The sequence below is a fragment of the Zosterops lateralis genome (genome assembly GCF_965231275.1).
Source record: "Zosterops lateralis genome assembly, chromosome: 28".
Taxonomy (NCBI): domain Eukaryota; kingdom Metazoa; phylum Chordata; class Aves; order Passeriformes; family Zosteropidae; genus Zosterops; species Zosterops lateralis.
In genome coordinates, this window is record NC_139788.1 from 4,214,233 (window position 1) to 4,234,858 (window position 20,626).

Consider the following 20,626-nt stretch of genomic DNA (forward strand, 5'->3'; position numbering starts at 1 on the left):
CCAAAGGATGTGTCCATCTCTGGATGCCACAGCTCCAGAAGGATCCATCCCAGGATGGGGAACCGGTGGGACACAGCGTCCTCCTGCACCCACTTGGTGCCCATCATCCACTGGGAAGGTGGGACAGGTGTGGAATTCCAGGTCATCCATGCCCCATCCAGGGGAAGGGGCTGCAGGACGGCGGAGCCTGCGCCCTGACCACGCTGTCCCTGTCCCCCGTGTCCCTGCGTGACGTCTGCACCCGCTTAAATCAGATCTGTGCTGAATCCCAGCGTTTCCTTGGCAACATCAAGGAATCCGAGGAGCAAAAAGCCACCCGGCAGGGCCAGGCTGGGGGACAGCCAGTGCCTGCCGAGCCCAACTGGCCACCAGAGCCACGGGGACACTGCAGCAAGCACCGGGCGTTCCTGATGGTCCAACTCATCCCGGGGATTATCCAGGACAGAGCGTGGAGAATCTGTTCTGGTGGCTCCTTGGTGCTGGCTGTGCCCACCACGGGCAGCTGGGGACAGAGCAGGACCCTGCTGGGGACACACAGGAGCTGGCACCAGGCTGGCACCATGGGCAGGGGAAGGTTACAGCCGTGTGTTCCCAAAAACTGGGGCAGCTCTATGGGGATGCGAGAACCCAGCCTTGGGATGGGTTTGGAATGGGATTGCCCCACTCAGATCCCAAGCCTTGTCCTGGTTGGCACCATGGCCGTGCCAGGGCTGGGGCTGATCTCCCTGGCACAGAGGGAACGTGGAGAGGAGCTTTTCCCGTTCCCGGCGGCCGCTGCCTTTCTGAGCTCTGCAATGCAGCTTGCGCGGCTCGGCTGCTGTGTGTGAATCCCATCAATATTTCATGGAGCTGCTTCCTCCAGGGGAAGGGCTGCTCTCAGCTCCGGCTTTCTGCTGCTCCTACCAGCAGGGAACAGCTGATTTCCTTCCACCAGCACCCAGCACATCGCCCTCATCCTCCTCATTCCACACTGGCAAATATCCCTGTGCCTTCCAGGAGCTCTGGATCCTGATATCACCACTCAGGTTCCAAAGTACTGCCCCAGTTCCACCCTTGGCTTCTGGCACCAGCCCAGTGCTCCTGGGGTCTCCAGGGACATCCAGCTCCAGGGTGGGTCATGAACCCACCCACATCCCCAAATCCACATCCAGCAGTGGGATGTGCCAACAGCCTGGCTGGATCCGACATTCCCTGCCCAGCCTCATCCATCCCGCAGGTCCCAGCTGGCTCCAGAGCCCAGCAGGAGCCGGGGGCGAGCAGCTTTGTTTGCAGAAAAAAGTTGCTTTTTTAACTGCTAAGGCTGCACAATTATTCCCCAGCTTCTTCAGGGATCAGCAGAAAACTTGGGAAGAGTTCTGGGAGCCGGAGCAATGCCAGGAAGGGGCAGAGCCTGCGGCAAACACCCCTGGCTGTGGCACGGGGAGCTGGGAAGGCTCTGTGGGGCTGGCAGCAGTTCCTGCATCCCTGGAAGAGCAGGAGGATGGGAGGGACACGGGATGATCCCAGCAAGGTGCAGCTCCCCAGAGCACTTGTGAGAAGGTGAGGCCAAAAGCTCTGGTGTTGCTTCACCACCCGACAACTAAAACCTGCACAATTCCCAGTTTCCGGGGGGAAACTTCCATCTCCAGGAGGTTTTTTTGTCTGTGGAAAGGATGAGGAGCCTGGAGAGGCTCCCAGCAGAGCATCCCAAGGTGGGGAAGGAGCTCCTGATCCCGGCAGACAGCGGGAGGAGTGGGGCTGTCAATCCCTTCCCAACAATTCCTCACCAAGGCTCTCTCCCTGCTCCTGGGGACGTGGTGACAAAACATTTGAAGTGCCTTGACAGGGACGCCAAGAGCTGCTGCCACACGGCTCCGGTTTTAATCAGCAGGAAAATCGGAGATTTTCATCACTTTAAACTGCATTTTGTATTCGTGTGAGGCTTCCCAAAGGGAGCCCAGGGAGAGCTGAGCTCCAGGGACGGATGGAATGGGCGGGATCCACTCCCGGATTTGGGGCCAAGCAGCCCGAGATGCCGCAATGTCACCCTCTGTCCCTGTCCCACAAAGGCTGGAATGGGGACAAGGCTGAGCGCTGGGAATGGGGGAGGTGGCAGGAGTTTGGTCTCACAAAGGGATGTCGGGGATGGAACAGAGGGAGAGAGGTGTGAGCACAGCAGGAGCGGCCTTGGGGAGGTGTCGGTGCAGGAAGAAATGGGCACACAGAGAACTGGGGCTGGAGAGGAGAGCTGAGAGCAGCCAGGGATGAAAACAGGGATGGTTTGGGAGAAATCAGGGGATCAGCCAGGGGATGAAAACAGGAATGGTTTGGGAACAGCCAGGACATGAAAACACAGATGGTTCAGGCAAAGTCAGGGCATCAGGTAGGGATGGTCTGAGAGCAGCCAGGGGATGCAGCCAGGGCTGGTTTGGGAATGGCTGGGGTGACCAGGCAGGAATGGTTTGGGAGCAGCCAGGGCTGGTTTGGGCAGGTGCTCTCTTGTGCTGTGGTGGAAGAACAGCCCCAGGCTCCCTTGCCTGGCAGCAGAGCCCATCCCGTGCTCCCGGAAGATCCACAGCCTCCCACTCCCAGCTCACAACCCAAACCAGCAGCACAGCCCAGGATGTTCCCTGGGCACCCAGGGATGGGCTTCAGCCTCGGAAACCCCTTTCCTGTGGGTCCCAGACCCCTGAGGGTGGGCACTGACCCCCCAGAGCCCCTCACAGCCACCACCACCCTGCAGCTCAGTGCCAGCTCCCACATGGTGGCCCTGGGGACAATTCCAGGGCATAGAGGGGACCCTGTGCCCCTCGGGGTGCCAGGGTGCTGCCCTCGGGCTGTCCCCACTTGTTGTCCCCCTGGGACAGCCCAGGAGCTCTGCCCACCCGAGAACATCCTCTCACTCTTCCCCACTCACCAATCCCTCCCTTCCTTAACAATTTTCCCTCCAGAACCGACCCCAAACCCCACGGAAAGGCAGAGGAACCTCCGGATCGAGAAAAAGCCAAACCCACGCACCAATCCCAGGCTGGAAAAGCCGGGGACGAGCCGAACGGGTGCGATGACCCGGGGCAAACCCTCCCGGTGCCCACCCCGCTTTTCCCGGCGCTGGGACCGGCGTGCCCGGGACGGGCTTGACGTCAAGGGGCTTTCAGCGGGATGATGGATGGGCCGGGCAGGAGCTGCCGGTGCCCGCCCCAAGCCCCGGGAAAGGCTCCGGGGAGCCGGCCCGGGGACAGCGCGGCCGCACTTCCCCGTTTTCCGGCGCAGCGCTGATTTTGGGGGGTTCACACCCCGCCTCAGAGCATTGGGGGTTATTTCGGGGTACCGGGCGGGCAGGAGGGACCCCCGGCGTTGTCCCCACGGGGGGCGAGACCCTCCCTGTCCCTCCCTGTCCCTCCATCCCTCCTCCCGGAGCTCTCGGTGCGCGCATCATCCCGGCCGGGACATCCCCAAATTCCCTTCCCCGCTCCCGCAGCCCGGCCGGGACACCCCCAAATTCCCTTCCCCGCTCCCCCAGCCCGGCCGGGGATGCTCCGGGGCAGGTGCGGGCGCGGTGGCCGCTGTCCCGGGGCTGTCCCGGGGCTGTCCCCGCTGTCCCAGGGCTGTCCCCGCTGTCCCGGGGCTGTCCCGGGGCTGTCCCCGCTGTCCCGGGGCTGTCCCCGCTGTCCCGGGGCTGTCCCGGGGCTGTCCCCGCTGTCCCAGGGCTGTCCCCGCTGTCCCGGGGCTGTCCCCACGGGCACTCACTCACTCACTCACCCGCCGCCGCCGCCGCCGCCCGTGCCCGCTCCTCCCCCGGGCCCGGCGGGCTGCTGGGAGCGGCGGGCGGAGCGGAGAGAGGCACCGGTAACCCCCCCCAGCCCCCCCGGCAGGGACCCGCCGGACACCACAAGGGGCGGCAGGAGCGGGCGGGCAGCAGGTGCATCCTAAAGGATGGTGGAGGTGGTGGTTGGTCCCCCCGGGAGGTTCCAGTTGGAGCTACAGCCTTCAAGAGGATTCTGCACGCGGCAGCTGGAGAGCAAAACCCGCAGCTGGAGCCCACAGCCTTCCCTCGGCTGGGAAAGAACTGGGCAGCTTCTGGCTGCTGCAGAGATGGGGAAACAGCAAGTGTGGCAGAATGTGTTCCAAAGCAGCTGGAGCTACCACGGGCTCCGGACAGGCTTATTTTCACTTGGAGAACACAGAAAACACACCAAGGTGCTGCTGCAAGCAAAGTTACAGAGCCCCCCCTGAGAGGCCCCAAGCTCTGTGTGCAGAGTTGCTTTTCTCGGCTAAAGAGAGCTTTACAGCTGCTGTTATGTCTGCCATGGAAAAGAAGCAGAGAGGCAGCAGAAACTGGTTTCTGGCTGCTAGAGACATGGGAAAACACCCAGAATGTGTTCCACCTAACCCCAACCCCAAGCCCTAACCCTAAATGCAGCCCTAAGCCCCAATTGGGGTTGGGGGCGGTGCTAAGGTTGGGGGCGGGGTTGGGGAAGGGCCAATCAGGGTTAGGGGCGGTGCTGGGGGTGGGGTTACAGGACTGACCAATTAGATCCAGTGTGTGCACTGGAAAATTTGCATAATTTCCTAATTAGCTATTTTGCATAATTAAATAGCTCATTTGCATACTTAGCCAATTGGCCAATTTAGTCATTAGTACTCCAGAGGGGAGTAGGCGGGTAGTGATTAAGCAATTAAATATTATTAGGTACTCATACCTGGAGTACTAATTAGGGGGATCAATATAGTAGATATACACACTATATATAGTGGATACACCATATATAGTATATATAAAGAAAATTAATAAAAATAATAAGCCTGGTGCAGTGGTAGGAGTTTGCATGTGGCCAGGGAATAAATAATTAAAAAACCTTTTATTTTATTTACATAATTTAGTCCCTGGCTGCATGCAAATTCCTACCACTGCACCAAAGTTAGAAATAAATAAAGTTAGAAAGAGAGAGAGAAAGAAACAGAGTGAGAGGGAAAGAGAGAAAAAGAAACAGAGTGAGAGAAGAAGAGAGATGATGGAGAGAAACAGATACACTGAAAGCAAAAGACAGAGAGGGAAAGCAAAAGAGAAACAGCGTTAGAGAGAAACAGCGTTAGAGAGAAAAATAAAGAGTTAAGAGATAAAGAAGCAGAGTTAGAGAGAAAAGGAAATAACATGAAGGTATAGAGAGGAAAATAAATAGACTTACCTTTAAGTAGAGAAATAGAGTGAAGGAAAGTAAGAAACAGATGAGAAAAAAATGACTCAATGACACCAAGTAATGACAGGAGCCAAAGGGGGGAAAGAAAGGGGCAGGGGGGTATCTTTGTTAGGTTGATTCAACTTTTATTGAAAGAATGTTTTTATTTACATTTCAGCAAAATACATGGAAACAACATATACAAATGCAAGTACAGATACAATCCATAGGCACACTGATAAAAGTACAAAGCAATACACTGAAATACAGCAGCAAATGCAAATACAGAACAATACAAATCCCAGCTGGGGTTTTTTTACTCTAAATTTAAAAATATGTTCTACCTAACTGTGACTGTGTGCCAGGGCAGGGCAGCTCAAACATAAGTGGCACAAGATAGTCTGATACAGCATAGTCACATACAACACACAGTGTTGTCAGACACAATGTAGGCACACACAATAAAAGCCAACAGACGCACAAATATCGGCACATACAACATAAGCCAAGATAGGTGGAATATAAGTGAGGACTTGAGATAACTCTGTGGAAGATACTCCAGTAACATGATGTCGTGGTTTGAAAGCAAAACGAGTGAGAGGCTCCAAGTCAGAAATATAATTTAATAAGAAGAAAGGTAAAAAGGTAAAAATAAAATAAAATCAATGCAATAACACAAAGGAGCACTGCCAGAGTCAGAACACACCCTGAGCAGGGTGGGGGGAGCAGTCCAGGTGAGGGGCTCTTCCTGAAGCAGTGATCCCACAGAAAGGTCTGGGAGCTCTGCTCCTCTGGGAATCCAGTGGCTCAGGGCTGCTTGTCCTGTCCCAAATCCCAGATTCTCTCCAGGTGGGAATGCTTGGCTCCTCCCCCTGGGCATTGGGAGCATCTCCCAATGGGATGAGGAGTCGTGCAGTGGCTCCTTGATGGCCCATTAAACAGAGAGAGCTCCTGTTACTGTTTGTGTTACTGCATTTATTTTATTTTATTTTTACCTTTTTACCTTTCTTCTTATTAAATTATATCTCTGACTTGGAGCCTCTCACTCGTTTTGCTTTCAAACCACAACACGGGGTGAGGTGGCCCAGCTAGGGATGGGAAGGAGTGAGCTGGAACTGCAGAAGAAAGAGAGAAGAAAGAGAGAAAGAGTCAGAGCTGTGTGGATCTGCCCATGGGAGGCTACATAGAAAAGGTATGAAAGACTTCTAGATAACAAAGTGCTGATGCTTGAAGCCTTCTGAAGTTTTAAAGAAGCACTGGGAGTGTCATGGCTGTCTCAACAACAACGGTGTCCCGCTCTGCCATCTGCCAGTCCTAGGCTGGGACAAATTGTCTGACATTTGCAATTTTGATATTCCCGGTTTTCTACAAGAGCACCTGAGTGGAAAAGTGGCTGGATTCCACAGGCAGGAAGGATTTCTGATTGGATTTCTAGGGGGTTTGGAGTAGGCTTCCAAATACCTAAGACCAGCGAGAAAGCTGTCCCTAGCGGGCTTCACCTGGGAGAAATCCTCTGATGTTCTGAATTTTGAGACATGTCATCCCACGGTCAGATCTGAGCTCCTGGCTGTAAACAAGGGCTATTTGGCATATCTAGGAACACTTTCCAACCTAGTGTCTAAAGAGCAATTTAGAAGAGGTGACGCTAAGTCCAGAGCTGGCCAGAGCTCGTGTTCTCAGCACCATTCATTTAGAAAGAACTCCTGTGATATTTGCAAATTTAAGAGGTGACACCTGTTTTCAGACTGTGGCTCCCAGATGCAAATGATGCCTCTTTTCAACGGTAAGGAAATCCACACACCCAAGGTCTCAAGGTCACTTCACCTGATGGTCACAGGAGCCCAAATCCAGCCAGAGCCATAGTTCCCAGAAAACTTCTACTATAAGAAATCCTGCAAAATTTGCAATTTTAGGAGGGGAACCCCACAGGACACACGAGGCTTCTGACTCCAAATGGGATCTTTCTTCCACACAATGGAAAAGTCAGCGAGACATCCTGGCGAGACCGGCCCGTGGGAGGCGCGTGACCCTCAGGGGCTGGGCAGACCTGACTCTGCAGAGGCTTTAATCTGAGAAAACTCATGTCATGTCGGGATTTTTGAAAGGCAGAATGGCACATTTAGACCCTTGGCTGATGCGTCAAAGAATGATTCTTTTACACAGTAAATAAAGTTTTCCGTTCCGATGTCTGTAGGTGGCTTTGGACACAGCCCCTGAACTCCATGACTGAGAAGAGCCACAGTTCCTGGCAGCTGCCATCAGGAAGGAATTCTATGACATGCACAATTCAAGAAATCCAAAAATTGCACACCTGATACGTAGATACAAAAACTGCTGTTTTCCTGAGGTAAGAAATACTTCAAACCTGACATTCAGAAAGAGTTCAAAATATACACCCGGGATTGCCGTGATTCACAAAGAGCTCCATCCTGGCAGATTGTCTCTGTGGTAAACCCTGAAACACCAGAAATTTTAGGAAGTAGAATCCAAACTAGGCCACAAACTACACCACCTGTAAGGAGAAGGTACCTCTGTTTGAGAGCTAAAATAACTGGCACCTGAATGTTTCAGAGTAAGTTGACGAGAGGACTCAAGGGATGCCCAGACCTACACCTTTACCTCCTAGAACAGCTGATGTCAGAGGAATTGTGCGATTTCACAAGTGGAAATAAAACCGGTGTTGACTCGGGGGGCAGCGGTACCGCTCTGTGTCCACGGGGATGTGCTTTGGGGGCAGGCGGAGAACGGAGGCAAAATTTGCCACGGAGTCCTTTTTAGTCCCTTCAGCCCCAGCATCTGTTCTTATGGTTCCAAAGCACTTGATTGGTTCATTCCTACATGAAAACAATAGGTGTTATTTTCAAAACTATTACCCGTCTCTGGTCAGAGTTTCCTACATTCCTGTATAAATAGAGTGGATAGAGAGAGGGTTTCTTTTTGAAAGAATTTGGAGATAAGCTCCTATTTTTGACAATATCTATTAAAAAAAAAAAAATTGTCAGGTTTTAGTATTCTACAACCACCCGTGCCTGTGAATTTCCTGGCAGCTTTGGGATCCTCTGGGGGAAGGCACCCAGCATGACCCCTCCTCATTCCTCGCTCACCTGCTCCTCCACTGGGGCACCCAAATGGTGCCCCAAATTACATCAGAGCCCCTGAGTCTCCACCTCCTCCCCCTCAGCCTTTTTTCCTCACCCCCAAAGAAGGCACAGAGTGAGTCAAACTGCCCTGGACAGCAGCACAGTGCTTTTTCCCTGCCATTTCCTAGTGTACGTCCCCTCCAAAAGGGACTCTGCTGTGACAAGAAAGGGGGACAGCCCCCAGAAGGGTTGCAGTCCCTCCCCAGCCCTACAGTCACAGGCAAGAGGCATAAAGACGGATTGGCAGCAGAGAGGACACGGAAAAAATGAAGATCAGGGTGCAAGATGAAACTTTAAAAAAAAAATGGGATGGCCAGCAGGGCAGAGAGGGATTTAAAAAGAACAGGAATAGCAAATGGGACACAAGGATCCTGTGGGAAAGTGGCACGAGGAGCACCACAGAGCCACAGAGAATAAAAAAGGAACGGGAGTGAGGCGTGGAGAAGGACGGAGAAAAAGACAGAGCGCCAGACACACGGCAAGGACAGAGACACAGAGCCACTAAGAGGGAAACAAGGGACCGGAGGGGAAACGAGCATGGCAGGGGCCCGTGGGGGGAAGAGGGCGAGGTGTGGCACAGGGATGGAGATGGACAGGTGTGGCCAGAAGGACAGAGGCTTGTTGGGGAAGATTTATCAGGGAAACCTTATAAATACGATTACTTAGCAAAATATTCTGAAAATATGAAACCTGTAATCGAAATAGAAATGGAAGCTTAATTTGAGTTGTAGGATACCAAATCTTAGTCACTCTATAACCTGAAAACAACAGCCTGGGCAGCTGGAGGAGAATCCCTTTGGATTGAACAAGACCTTTCTGCTGGCTAAGGGATCCAAAGGTCAATGCAGCAAAACAGAAAAGTCTAAAGAGCAGTTTTTAGAGTTTAAAATATAAAACATGGTAATGTAGTAGTTCTTATAGGCTGTATGGAGATTCTATAGGATTTTGTGTCTTGTATTGGTTGGTCACTGTAAATTAGAATATTCATCACAAAAGGAGATAGAATGGATTGGAACAAGGACTTCGCTCTCTTTTCCCTGCTCTCTCCCCCTGCACTCTGACCCTGCCCTTGCTCTCTCGCTCCCTCCTCTCTCAGCTCTCACCCTCTTGCTCTCTCTCGTTCTCTCTTTGGGGTTCCCTCCAGCCCAGGCTGGTGGCTGAAGGCAAAGCCCTTTCTACCCACGACCCTTGCAATAAAACCACATATTCTAGGATATCCCAGGTCAGCAGAGTTCCCCATCCCTGCTGTCCAAAGATGATCCTGCAGAGGCTCACAGAGAGATGGGTACAATGAGTGCCAAGGGCTGGGCCACAGGTGCAGACAGGAACGGGCAAAAGGATGGCGAGAGGGACAAAGAAAGAGTCACGGTGCAGGACAAAAGGAAAAGAGGAATGAAGAAGGAAAGATAAAGATGTGAGGAGTGAGGGAGGGAGACAAAAAGCAGGACAGAACAGGGAGAGGGATTGAGTAACATTTATTAAATAAATATTGAGGTTTCCTCCCTTACAAGAAAAAGAAGAACAAGACAGAGTGAAAGGAAGTGGGAAGGGGAACACACAGAACAAGAAAGCAACACAAGATGCATCTATACAGGTGTCATCAGCAATGTTATAAATGTATATTATAAAATTGGCTTTTCACAAGATGTGTGCTGTATGATTAATAATGTTGTGGTAAGAATATAGGATATAGGTTTTTTATTGCTTGGTAAGAAATACTGGAGATGTAAAACCCGTGAGCGAAATAGAAATGAAGGGCAGCTCTGAGATGTGATCATGGCAGGCAGGAAGACGGGGATGAGCTGGAGATGGGTTAAAGGACAGGAAAACAAAAGGACCCAAGGGTGCAGCCCCTCTCCACCCTGCCAAGGTAACAAAGAAAAAGTAGATAAGAAAAGTCTCTTTAGAGTTTAGAATACAGGATGATATGGTGATAGAGCAGTTCTCATGGGCTGCAGGCAAAGTCTGTAGGCTTTGTATCTCGTGCCATTGGTCACTGTAAATTAGAATATTCAACACAAAAGGAGATAGAATGGATTGTAGTAAGGTCCTTGCTCTCTTACCACTCTGACCCCTGCACTCTTTTTCCCTCTTACCCCTCTTAGCTCTTTTACCTCCCTTACCTCATACCCTCCCTCCCTCTCTCTCTCTCTCTCTCTCTCTCTTTGGGGTTCCCTCCAGCCCAGGCTGGTGGCTGAAGGCAAAGCCCTTTTTACCCACAACTCTTGCAATAAACCCACGTGTTCCTAGAATATCTCAGGTCTGCAGAGTTCCTTCTCCCTGCCCTCCACAGATGCTCCTACAATCAATCTCTTCACCTCCCAGGTTCATCAGGTTCTCATCCTTCCTTCTCTTGTTTCTCTTTTCCCAGACCAGGAGTCTCAGACCATCAGTGCCAGGTCTGGTGCCTCCTCTGCCACCAGCAGCTCTCAACGCCGGGGCTGGCGAGGGGAAAACGCCCACAGCTGGCCAGGGGTGGATGTGGCACGGCTCAAACCTGCTCCGGGAGCACCTCTGGAGCTGACCAAGGGATGGCACCCAACAAGACTCACCGAAACTCTCCCGGCATCTGGATCTTCTGCTTGTCTCTCTCCGCCGGGGCCTCGAGAGGAGTTTTGGTTCACTTCTTGTCTGACACTTACCAGAGACCTGGAGAGGGAAAAAAAAAAGGTATGTTGCCCTGCATTTTCTTGCTTTCAAGTGTTTGAATCTTTGCAGCCTGATTCTCACACTGCTTCATGTCAACTATATGCACTTTTAGAAATTCTCTTGTGTTTTGTATAGTTCTTCTCTGAGAGGGGAACTTGACTGAGGGTCAGAGTGACCAATGGGGCCATGAGGTTGAAACCTCCTTGGGCCAATCCTTTGGTCCAATTCTGTAAAAAGTCAGAAAAATAAAGAAGCTTTCCATGTCTGACAGCTGCCTGCTGTCCTCTGTGTGGGTCTGCACCACGTCACAACTGGTGACCCCTCTGTGTGAGGTGCTCACAAAGGTCCAGTTGTTACCCTCCCCTGTGGTCCTCAAAGGCTTTGGCTTCCCCAATGGTGCAGCCTCCCAAAAACACCCGGGTTCAGGGGCTCAGTTCAGTTGTTTGACTCATCCTGACAGGCCCAGACCAAATCCTAACGCCCAGAATTACAGGAAAATATTAATAGAGTTCATAAATAGGCCTCTTCCCTGTAACTCAGGATTTACTCCATCTTTTCTCCCCAACAGCACCTCTCCAGCACAACTCCCACCTCTCACAGACACGATCCAAACAGAAATCTGCTACGGGTGTTGGATTAGAAAGTAAAAACCTTAGTACATCTGGCTACATGATTAAAATGCATGAATGCCTTGGTGGGCATAGGTGAAAAAATAGCCACTTTGACACACCTTCAGAAAAAGCAGAATCTGCACCAACTCCTAAAACCCCTGCTGAGGAACCCAGCCCTCCTTGTGACACCCGATGCGGCAGATATCAAAAAACCAGAGTTTGAAACGCCAAGCTTGAAGCAGTAAAAGACAAGGTAATACATGAGCCTGTAAAAAACCTTCATGTTGGGAACGATGAAAGGTTACAGGTAGAGTTTTACAGATATGAATGCTTAGCAGAAGGCTCTCTGAAAGTGGAACTTGAAAGTGGAATAGAAATGAAAGCAAGTTTTGATAGAGAAGAATAAAAAAATATTTAAGTTAGGGATTGCTGAGTTAGTTGTTATTGAGCAAAGGTTAAGATGAGTTGGAAGAAAACGTTTATGGTTGAGAGTGAAGGATAAGTCATCTAGAAACAAAAACATGCTTTTACCAAGTAAAGAGAAAAACCCAGCCAAACAAAAACATGTTTTTACCAAGTAGAAAAAAAGGTCTAAGAATTTTCCACTGGAAGAAAACAGAAAAACAACTTTAAGCTTAAAATACAACATACTAACTCGATATGATTGGATAGTACTAACCATAATATTGTAATAATAGTAGTTGTGATAGGTAAATGTAAAGGTATTGTGTATGATGCTGATTGGATTTCATGTATTAAGATGCTCAGTAAAAAAAAGTATATTGATATAATGCATTGTAACCGGAGCTGAAGTGGCTTCAGGTATAAGCTGATGCTGACAGCTCTAGGCTTGGCTCTCTCACCCATGACCCAGGACTGCTGTGACTTCAATCTGTGAAATAAACAGCACCTTTAAAGAGCCGTCTGGAGTCCCATCTCTCTCATCCAGGCTCTTACACCTTCATATTGCAAGAGTGGGAACCAGTCACACTCTTCCCTTGCTTTTTGTGATGACATAAACATGAGGTAAAACCACAATAAACACAGGGCAGAGCTAGGATTTTACAGATCTTCAGTCTGGATGACAAATATCTCTTCCTTGGCCTAACATCCAGCCCATTTAACTCCATCCTTAGCCCCACCTTTCCTCGGCTCCCATCTCCCACCATGCTGCTGGCCTCGAGCTCTTTTCTCCTGTGATGCAGCATCACCACAACATAACACAGCGAGACAAACCGTGTCCCCCTGCTCTGCACCTGTCACCTCCCCTGGCAGAGAGAGCAGAGAGCAGAGAGCAGGGAGAGCAGGGAGAGCAGAGAGAGCAGAGAGAGCAGAGAGAGCAGAGAGAGCAGAGAGAGCAGAGAGCAGAGAGCAGAGAGAGCAGAGAGAGCAGGGAGAGCAGAGAGAGCAGAGAGAGCAGAGAGAGCAGAGGGAGCAGAGAGAGCAGAGAGAGCAGAGGGAGCAGAGAGAGCAGAGAGAGCAGGGAGCAGGGAGAGCAGAGGGAGCAGAGAGCAGAGAGAGCAGAGAGAGCAGGGAGAGCAGGGAGAGCAGAGAGAGCAGAGAGAGCAGAGAGAGCAGAGAGAGCAGAGAGCAGAGAGCAGAGAGAGCAGAGAGAGCAGGGAGAGCAGAGAGAGCAGAGAGAGCAGGGAGAGCAGAGGGAGCAGAGAGCAGAGAGCAGAGAGAGAAGAGAGAGCAGGGAGAGCAGGGAGAGCAGGGAGAGCAGAGAGAGCAGAGAGAGCAGAGAGAGCAGGGAGAGCAGAGGGAGCAGAGAGCAGAGAGAGCAGAGGGAGCAGAGAGCAGAGAGAGCAGAGAGAGCAGAGGGAGCAGAGAGCAGAGAGAGCAGAGAGAGCAGAGAGAGCAGAGGGAGCAGAGGGAGCAGGGAGCAGAGAGAGCAGAGAGAGCAGAGGGAGCAGAGGGAGCAGAGAGAGCAGAGAGCAGAGAGAGCAGAGAGAGCAGGGAGCAGGGAGAGCAGAGGGAGCAGGGAGCAGAGAGAGCAGAGAGAGCAGAGAGAGCAGAGGGAGCAGAGAGAGCAGAGAGCAGAGAGAGCAGAGAGAGCAGAGAGAGCAGAGGGAGCAGAGAGCAGGGAGTGCAGAGAGCGGCCGCCTCCTCCTGCCGGGCACAGCTGCAGTACCGCTCTGTGTCCGCAAGGCGGCAGCACTGCGGAGGCAAAGAGGGAAATGGCCAAAAATCCTCTAAAATAAATGACCCAAAAGACCCAACAACTACAAGAACTCTGCCATAATCAAGTTAAAATTAAAAAAAAAAAAAAAAAAAAAAAAACCTTTATTTTAGTCTATATTTAAATATTTTTAAATTTAGCTTTTAAATTTAGCTTTTATATTCATAGCTATGTCTATTGTATATATTATAGTATATATAACACATCATAATATATATTGTATTTATATTATTGATATTCATTTTTTTATTTTATGTTTCTATTTTTGTTACTTATGTTTTTCTAATTTTTGTATTTATTTTTTATTTTTATTACTTATATTTAAATTACTTATACTTATTTCATTTTTGTTTCTTCTATTTTCTAATTTTGTATTTATTTTTTTATTTTTTACTTATATTTATATTACTTATATTTATTTTTGTTACTTATATTTTTCTATTTTTGCATTTTTTTTTATTTTTATTACTTATATTTATTTTATTTTTGTTACTTATATTTTTCTAATTTTGTATCTATTTTTATTTTTTTAATTCGTGGTTTTTTTATATTTTTAACGATATTTTAAACTATACTAATTCATTAACCTAACACATCAGAACCACAATTAATTGGAATTAAATTCACCTGGTTTTCTAAGGGGTAGAGATTTAATTTTTATTAAAATAATATTGGACATATTTTCTCTCCCTGTGTTCTCTCTGGGGGTGGTGTTTGTGGGGGTTTTGTTTTGGTTGTTTTGTTTGCTTTGTTTTGGATTTCTTTGTTAATAAACAAGGAGGTTTAAGGAGAAAGAGCGTGGGGAAAAAAAGGGACAAAGAAAACATGAAAAAATAAAACAAACCAAAAATATAGAAAATAAGAAATAAATTGAAATATAAAAAGAAAATAAAATTTAAAATTGATTAAAATAAAGTGAAAAATGAAATAAAAATAAAGAAATAAAACTGAATAGAAAATTAAAAATAAAAAATTAAAATGAAAATTAAAAAATAGAAGAAAAAATAAAGTCTTTTAAAAACTACAAAACAAAAAATAAAATAACATGAAAAACCACAATAAAATAAAAGAGCATAAAAAATACAGAAATAAAAAAGTTTTTAAAAAAGGAAAAAATACATAAAATAAAAATACAAAATTAAATAAAACCAGCTCTAATTAAAAATGCACTAAATTGAACTTTACAAAGAGATGAATCACGGCAATCAAACACTTAGCAAGTTTTTCAGCAGGTCTAGTTACTCCTATCCAAGAATTATTTGTGTTTCGTGGGAGTAACAATCCTAAGAAACTCCAATCTTACTTGTATTTGACATCTGAGACTCTCAGCAGAGTTGGGAAGTTTGAATGGAACAAAAGAGCCACAAATTGCTGGAATAACAAAATTCAACTCGGCAAAAGTCAGGAATTCTATTGACAAATCCACGGAAGAGGAGAAGGATGGCACCAGGAACACAATCCAGCTGAAAGCAACAATTTATTGGAAAAGGCAGGAAATCAAATGGACAGTCTCTGTCCAGTTATGGTCAAGCAATTATCCAGGAGAGAGAAAAGTGGGAACCTTGGACTGGGATAAGGCCTTCCAGTGGCTCCACTTCCTACTGGCTCTGTCCTTTTGGGCCAAATACCTGCAAGAGGAAAAACAGCAGGAATGGAGTGTCAAACAGGACGTCCCTGGTTCAGGCAGATTGAAGTGCAGCTCTGTTGTGGTTTGAAAGCAAAACGAATGAGAGGCTCCAAGTCAGAGATATAATTTAATAAGAAGAAAGGGAAAAAGGTAAAAATAAAATAAAATAAATACAATAACACAAAGGAGCACTGCCAGAGTCAGAACACACCCTGAGCAGGGTGGGGGGAGCAGTCCAGGTGAGGGGCTCTTCCTGAAGCAGTGATCCCACAGAAAGGTCTGGGAGCTCTGCTCCTCTGGGAATCCAGTGGCTCAGGGCTGCTTGTCCTGTCCCAAATCCCAGATTCTCTCCAGGTGGGAATGCTTGGCTCCTCCCCCTGGGCATTGGGAGCATCTCCCAATGGGATGAGGAGTCGTGCAGTGGCTCCTTGATGGCCCATTAAACAGAGAGAGCTCCTGGAGGGAGTTCCCTGTGAGTCCTGGGCAAGGCATTGATGGGCCATGAGCAGAAGAGCCCAAAGGAGGGGCCTGGGAAAACACTGCCCCACCTGGTTCCAACAGCTCATGGGGATGGGGATGGAATAAATACTCTGTGTACATCCTACACTGCAACCCAGGACAAACTCCCAGGGAGAGAGTCCAGGCTGTGCCTTGGGGAATCTGGGATTGCCCCTGGGATTAAAGGGCTGGAAAAGCAGGACCCACCTGCTGGGTTTAGTGCCGGGACACAGCAAGGGCTCAGGTCAGGGGCAGCACTTACAGCTGGGACTGCAGGAGAAATACATGCCAACAGCTGTGACACAGGACAGGACAAACAAAGGGACATAACAGGGACAGAAATCTCTTGGCAAGAAGAATGACCCTGAGGACCAAGGTAAGACCAGAGGTGAGCTGACCAGGCTCAGAGAACCCTGCAGGAAGCAGATGCCAACAGGATCACTTATCCCAAGAAACACAAAGATGGATGCCCGAGAATCCTAAGGTCAGAATCATCTCCCTAGCTTTACATTCTTACAAGACCTAATCCATCAGAATGGATCATGGTGGTGCACAGCTGTGGATACAGCTCACAACAAGACCTGGAAAGGCATCAGCTGGATGCTTGTGAAGAGAGAAGTGATTCCCATACATGTCTGAGCTCCTGAGTCAAAGGCACCTGGCTGAGGAACGTAGAGATCAGAAATGCTGAGGTTGATGCCAGGGGTTTTGATAGGCGTCTTGTAGGGCAAAGGGAAAAGACATGAAAGAGACGAGACACCCAAAAGACACAGTGACACGACACGTCCTGGGACTGCTCTGCCCTGCACACCTCAGCACTGTGATCAAAAATGAGACTTACCCTTTACACACCCTAAGGGGTCACATCTTGGACATCCCTGTCTCCAAACCTGACCCAAAAATCTCTCCCCATGGCTGCTGTCCTGGCACCCCCTTTCATCCCCTCTGTGGCTCACAGCCCTCCACTTATCTCCGGGATGTTTGGGGATGAGAATCCCCATCAGGCTCCAAAGAAGGCCACCTCACCCTCCTGCAATTTCCTGCTGTCCCCAGGCTGTTGTCTCTTAGTCAGGCAGCAGAAAGAAAAACAAACATGATCTCAGCAGGTCTGTTGGCTGGTGGGTGAGAGGATCTACACCTAAAACACACAAGCAATAATGGATGGTTAGTGTTGCACCAGAAACACCATTAACCTAACCACACAAATACATGAATTTCAAAAAAGAAAACACAAACAAAAGTCCACAAAAAAAAAAAAAAAAAAAAAAAAAAAAAAAAAAAAAAAAAAAAAAAAAGCCAACTCTTATTACTCATAGTCAAACTACCAAATATAATAAAAATAACTCCATCTCCATTCCCCTCGAAAACCTCCAAAATATATACTCAGGACCCCCTAACTTAAAGACCTGCCTCTAACTAAATAAGAAGCAGAAAACCCATGTCTTTTGAACTATATAAATTAATTAACCTAACACGTCAAAACCATAGAATTTTAAATCCTTAGTCAACACTAATACACCACATACACTAATCCCATCACTACATCCAAAATCAAAACTTATTTTCCATTACTAACATAACAAAAACGTCACAACTTTTAACTGCAGTAAAACCTAAAACCACCTAATTAAAAATGAAACAATCCCATTATAACTATCCCAAAACACTAAGCAACCTTCTTATTTCATGTTATTCATTCCTTATGCTTGTGAGCGCTTTCTTTGTTGAACAAATAGTTTTTTCCACTTTTGTCCAAAGAAGTTCTTTCTCAAATCACTTTAAAAAAAGAGATACCATTCAGGTTTACTTTCCAAAAAAACCCCATTCAAAAGTTTCCTCCAAAGTTTACCCTAGACCATGACAAGAACAAACAAATCAAACTACCAAAAATAAAGGTCACAAATAAATTTAAATTAACAACACCAAAAAAAAAATTAAAAAAAAAAAATCCAAACTAAATAAACCCAAACCATCAAAACGAGAATACCACCTCTTAATACACACATAACCAAAAGATCAATTTAACTATAAACAATATATCTCAAATTATCCATAAGTATAAAGCATAAGCTGCAATCAAAGAAGCCAAATGAATAAACCCCTATAACATAATAAACAATAATCCAATTACAAATATTAGGAAACCCCAAAAAATTAACTACATCCCACTACCTCAAACCCACCAAAACAAACACTACATACTGATCACGATAAAAGCCACCACTAAATAAATAAAATCCTCCCCTATACCTCACACCACAGCAAATTACACCATTGTAAACCTTAGAAAACATGGCCTTTCAAAATATAATCCCCCACCAAAAAAAAAAAAAAATTTCAATAACAAAACTCAGTTCAAAAACAACCTAATCAACATGTAAACTAAGAAACCTAACATGGAATAAATAAACCATATCCCTTATCACACACCATCTACAAACAAAATAAAACTACACAATAGATTATTAAAAATCACCTTAAAACTACTAAACAGAAAAAAAAAATTAAAAAAATTCAAAACCTGCATCTAACAATCCCTCCACCAGCCAGGCTGGCCCCAGCCAAATCTGATCTCTGCATACAATAAACAAAAACAAAACCCCAATAACACATATTAGGAACCTATTGGGAAAAAAAAAAAGCTACTTAAATTAATTCTACCTCAAATATAAACAAACCCATCCATAAAGTTCCCTTCACTCAAAAACCAAATTACACACAATAAATAATACCAAAAAATAAAACAAAACACTGTATGCCACTAAATAATGTAATATGAATAAAAGTGCCATTTAAGTAATAAAGTAATAAAAGTACCACTATTTATTAAAATCCCAGGTGAAGAGGGATTCCCCCAGTTTAAACACAGACAATAACAGAGGAGGAATTTCTTCCCTTAATTTATGTCTTAGCTGACAATCCCAGGCTAAATCCAAACACCCAAAATTACAGGGAAATATGGAGACAGGTTATAAATACTCCCCTTCCTTGCAACTTAGTCCTTCATCACACATATCCAGAGCAAATTTAGTCCATCCTTTCCTCCCTTCCAGCACAAATCCCACTTCTCAGACACAAACCAAATAGAAATCGACTACAGGTATTGCCTTGGAAGGCAAAAATTCTTATTACATCAGGCTACATGATTAAAACACATATATGCATTGATGGCATTGAGGGAAAGCTTTTCAGTGGAGAAAGTAGCACACTTTAATGGACCTTCAGAAAAAGTAGAATTAGCACCAACTCCTAAGACCCCTGAGGAACCTGCATCTAACAAAATGAGGACCCCAGCCCTCCTCGGGACACCCAATGCAGCAGACGTCAAAAAAAGGAGGGGGAAAGCCAAGCCTGGAGTGGAAAAAGAGAACACAAATACACCAGCCTGTAAAATACCTTCACATTTCAAGAGTGGGAAACCAATCACATTTACTCTTTCCTTGTTTTTTGTGGTGACATAAATATGAAGTAAAAACACATTAAACACAAGGCAGAGGTAGGATTTTGCAGTCTTTATTTTGGCAGTCTGGATGACAAATGTCCCTTCTGGGGCTGTGACACACTTTGGGGGCAGGCAGAGAATGGAGGCAGAAGTTGCCAGAGAGCCCTTTCTAGTTCCTTCAGCCCCAGGATCTGTTCTTATGGTTTCAGGCACAGGATTGTTCCATTCCTAGATAAAAATGTTATGGCATTATTGTCAAAACTATTGCCCATTTCTAGTCAGAGTTTGCTACATTCCTGTATACAATAGAGTGGATATAGAGAAGGTTTCTTTCCAAATTATTTTAGAGATAAATTCCTATTCTTTACCAATACCTATAAAAATGAGAAACTTTTCAGGGATTTGTCCCAGTGTGGGACAGGCTTGTGGATTCCTCCCCTGCTGGGCACTTGGGGAAGGGGGTCCCAGGGATTGTGGACAGTGCTGCATCCCCTCCACATCCCAATCTTTTCCTCCAGCCGTGCCATTCCAGGACAGGGGGAGGTTGTGGGGCAGGGTTGAGAGGCTGAAGCAGAGCTGGCTCTGGCTGCAGGGCTGACCAAGCACACCAAGGTGGTGAGGACGGTCCTTGACCCCCAGAAAATGAGGAGCTTCTCAAAGTCTTTTGGGAGAACTGTGACCCCACTCAGGGTAGGGATGAGCCCCTGGGGCTGGGCAGTGGAAGAATCAGGGGGACTTAACCTCAAATGGACTCCAGCAGGAGGTTCTTGGGATTCTCATCACTTGGTGTTGGATGTGGTGGGCAACATGTGGGGCACAAGGAGTTTGGGGGGTCTAACTGCAAACAGGCTGTAACAGGAGGCCCTCAGCATCTCCCCACTTTGGTGCTGGAGCCTGGGAAGGTCTTGGAGTGACTTACCTCACTCACCCCTTTAACAGGACCCCCTCACCTTGCCCCCTGTGCCTCAGTTTCCCCACCAGGAGTGAAGGCAGTGGCCAATGGGGCCCAAGGAGAGCCCAGTGGGGCCTGGGGAAGGCCTTGTGGGACCCTGTTATGGTGCCCCACGACCATCCTCCTGAGTGTTGCCCATGTGGGATGGGGCAGGAGCAGGACGTGGGCGCTCAGTACTGCCCTGAGCTGTACACACTGGGCTCTGAGCAGCAGGGAGCTGTCCTCTGGAGCAGGGACATGCACCAGCAGGTGATGGGGACACTGGGAGCCACCCTGTAACCACCCCTGTGGGCACTGGGATCCCTGCTGGTGACACCAAGAGGTCGCTGGGGACTCTAAGACACCCCTTGGAGATGCCAGGACCCCTCTTGG

The 20,626-nt window shown here is 47.5% G+C and overlaps 1 long non-coding RNA gene across 1 annotated transcript; it reads right to left on the reverse strand.

The window, feature by feature from the left end:
* Positions 1-6,007: 6,007 nt before the first annotated feature.
* On the reverse strand, positions 6,008-13,356 carry LOC310919799. Its single transcript, XR_014591867.1, has 4 exons — positions 11,676-13,356; positions 10,849-10,945; positions 7,776-7,990; positions 6,008-6,271 (listed from the first exon to the last, which is right to left on the reverse strand). It is a non-coding gene; the product is annotated as an uncharacterized lncRNA (long non-coding RNA).
* Between the last annotated feature and the right edge of the window lie 7,270 nt (positions 13,357-20,626).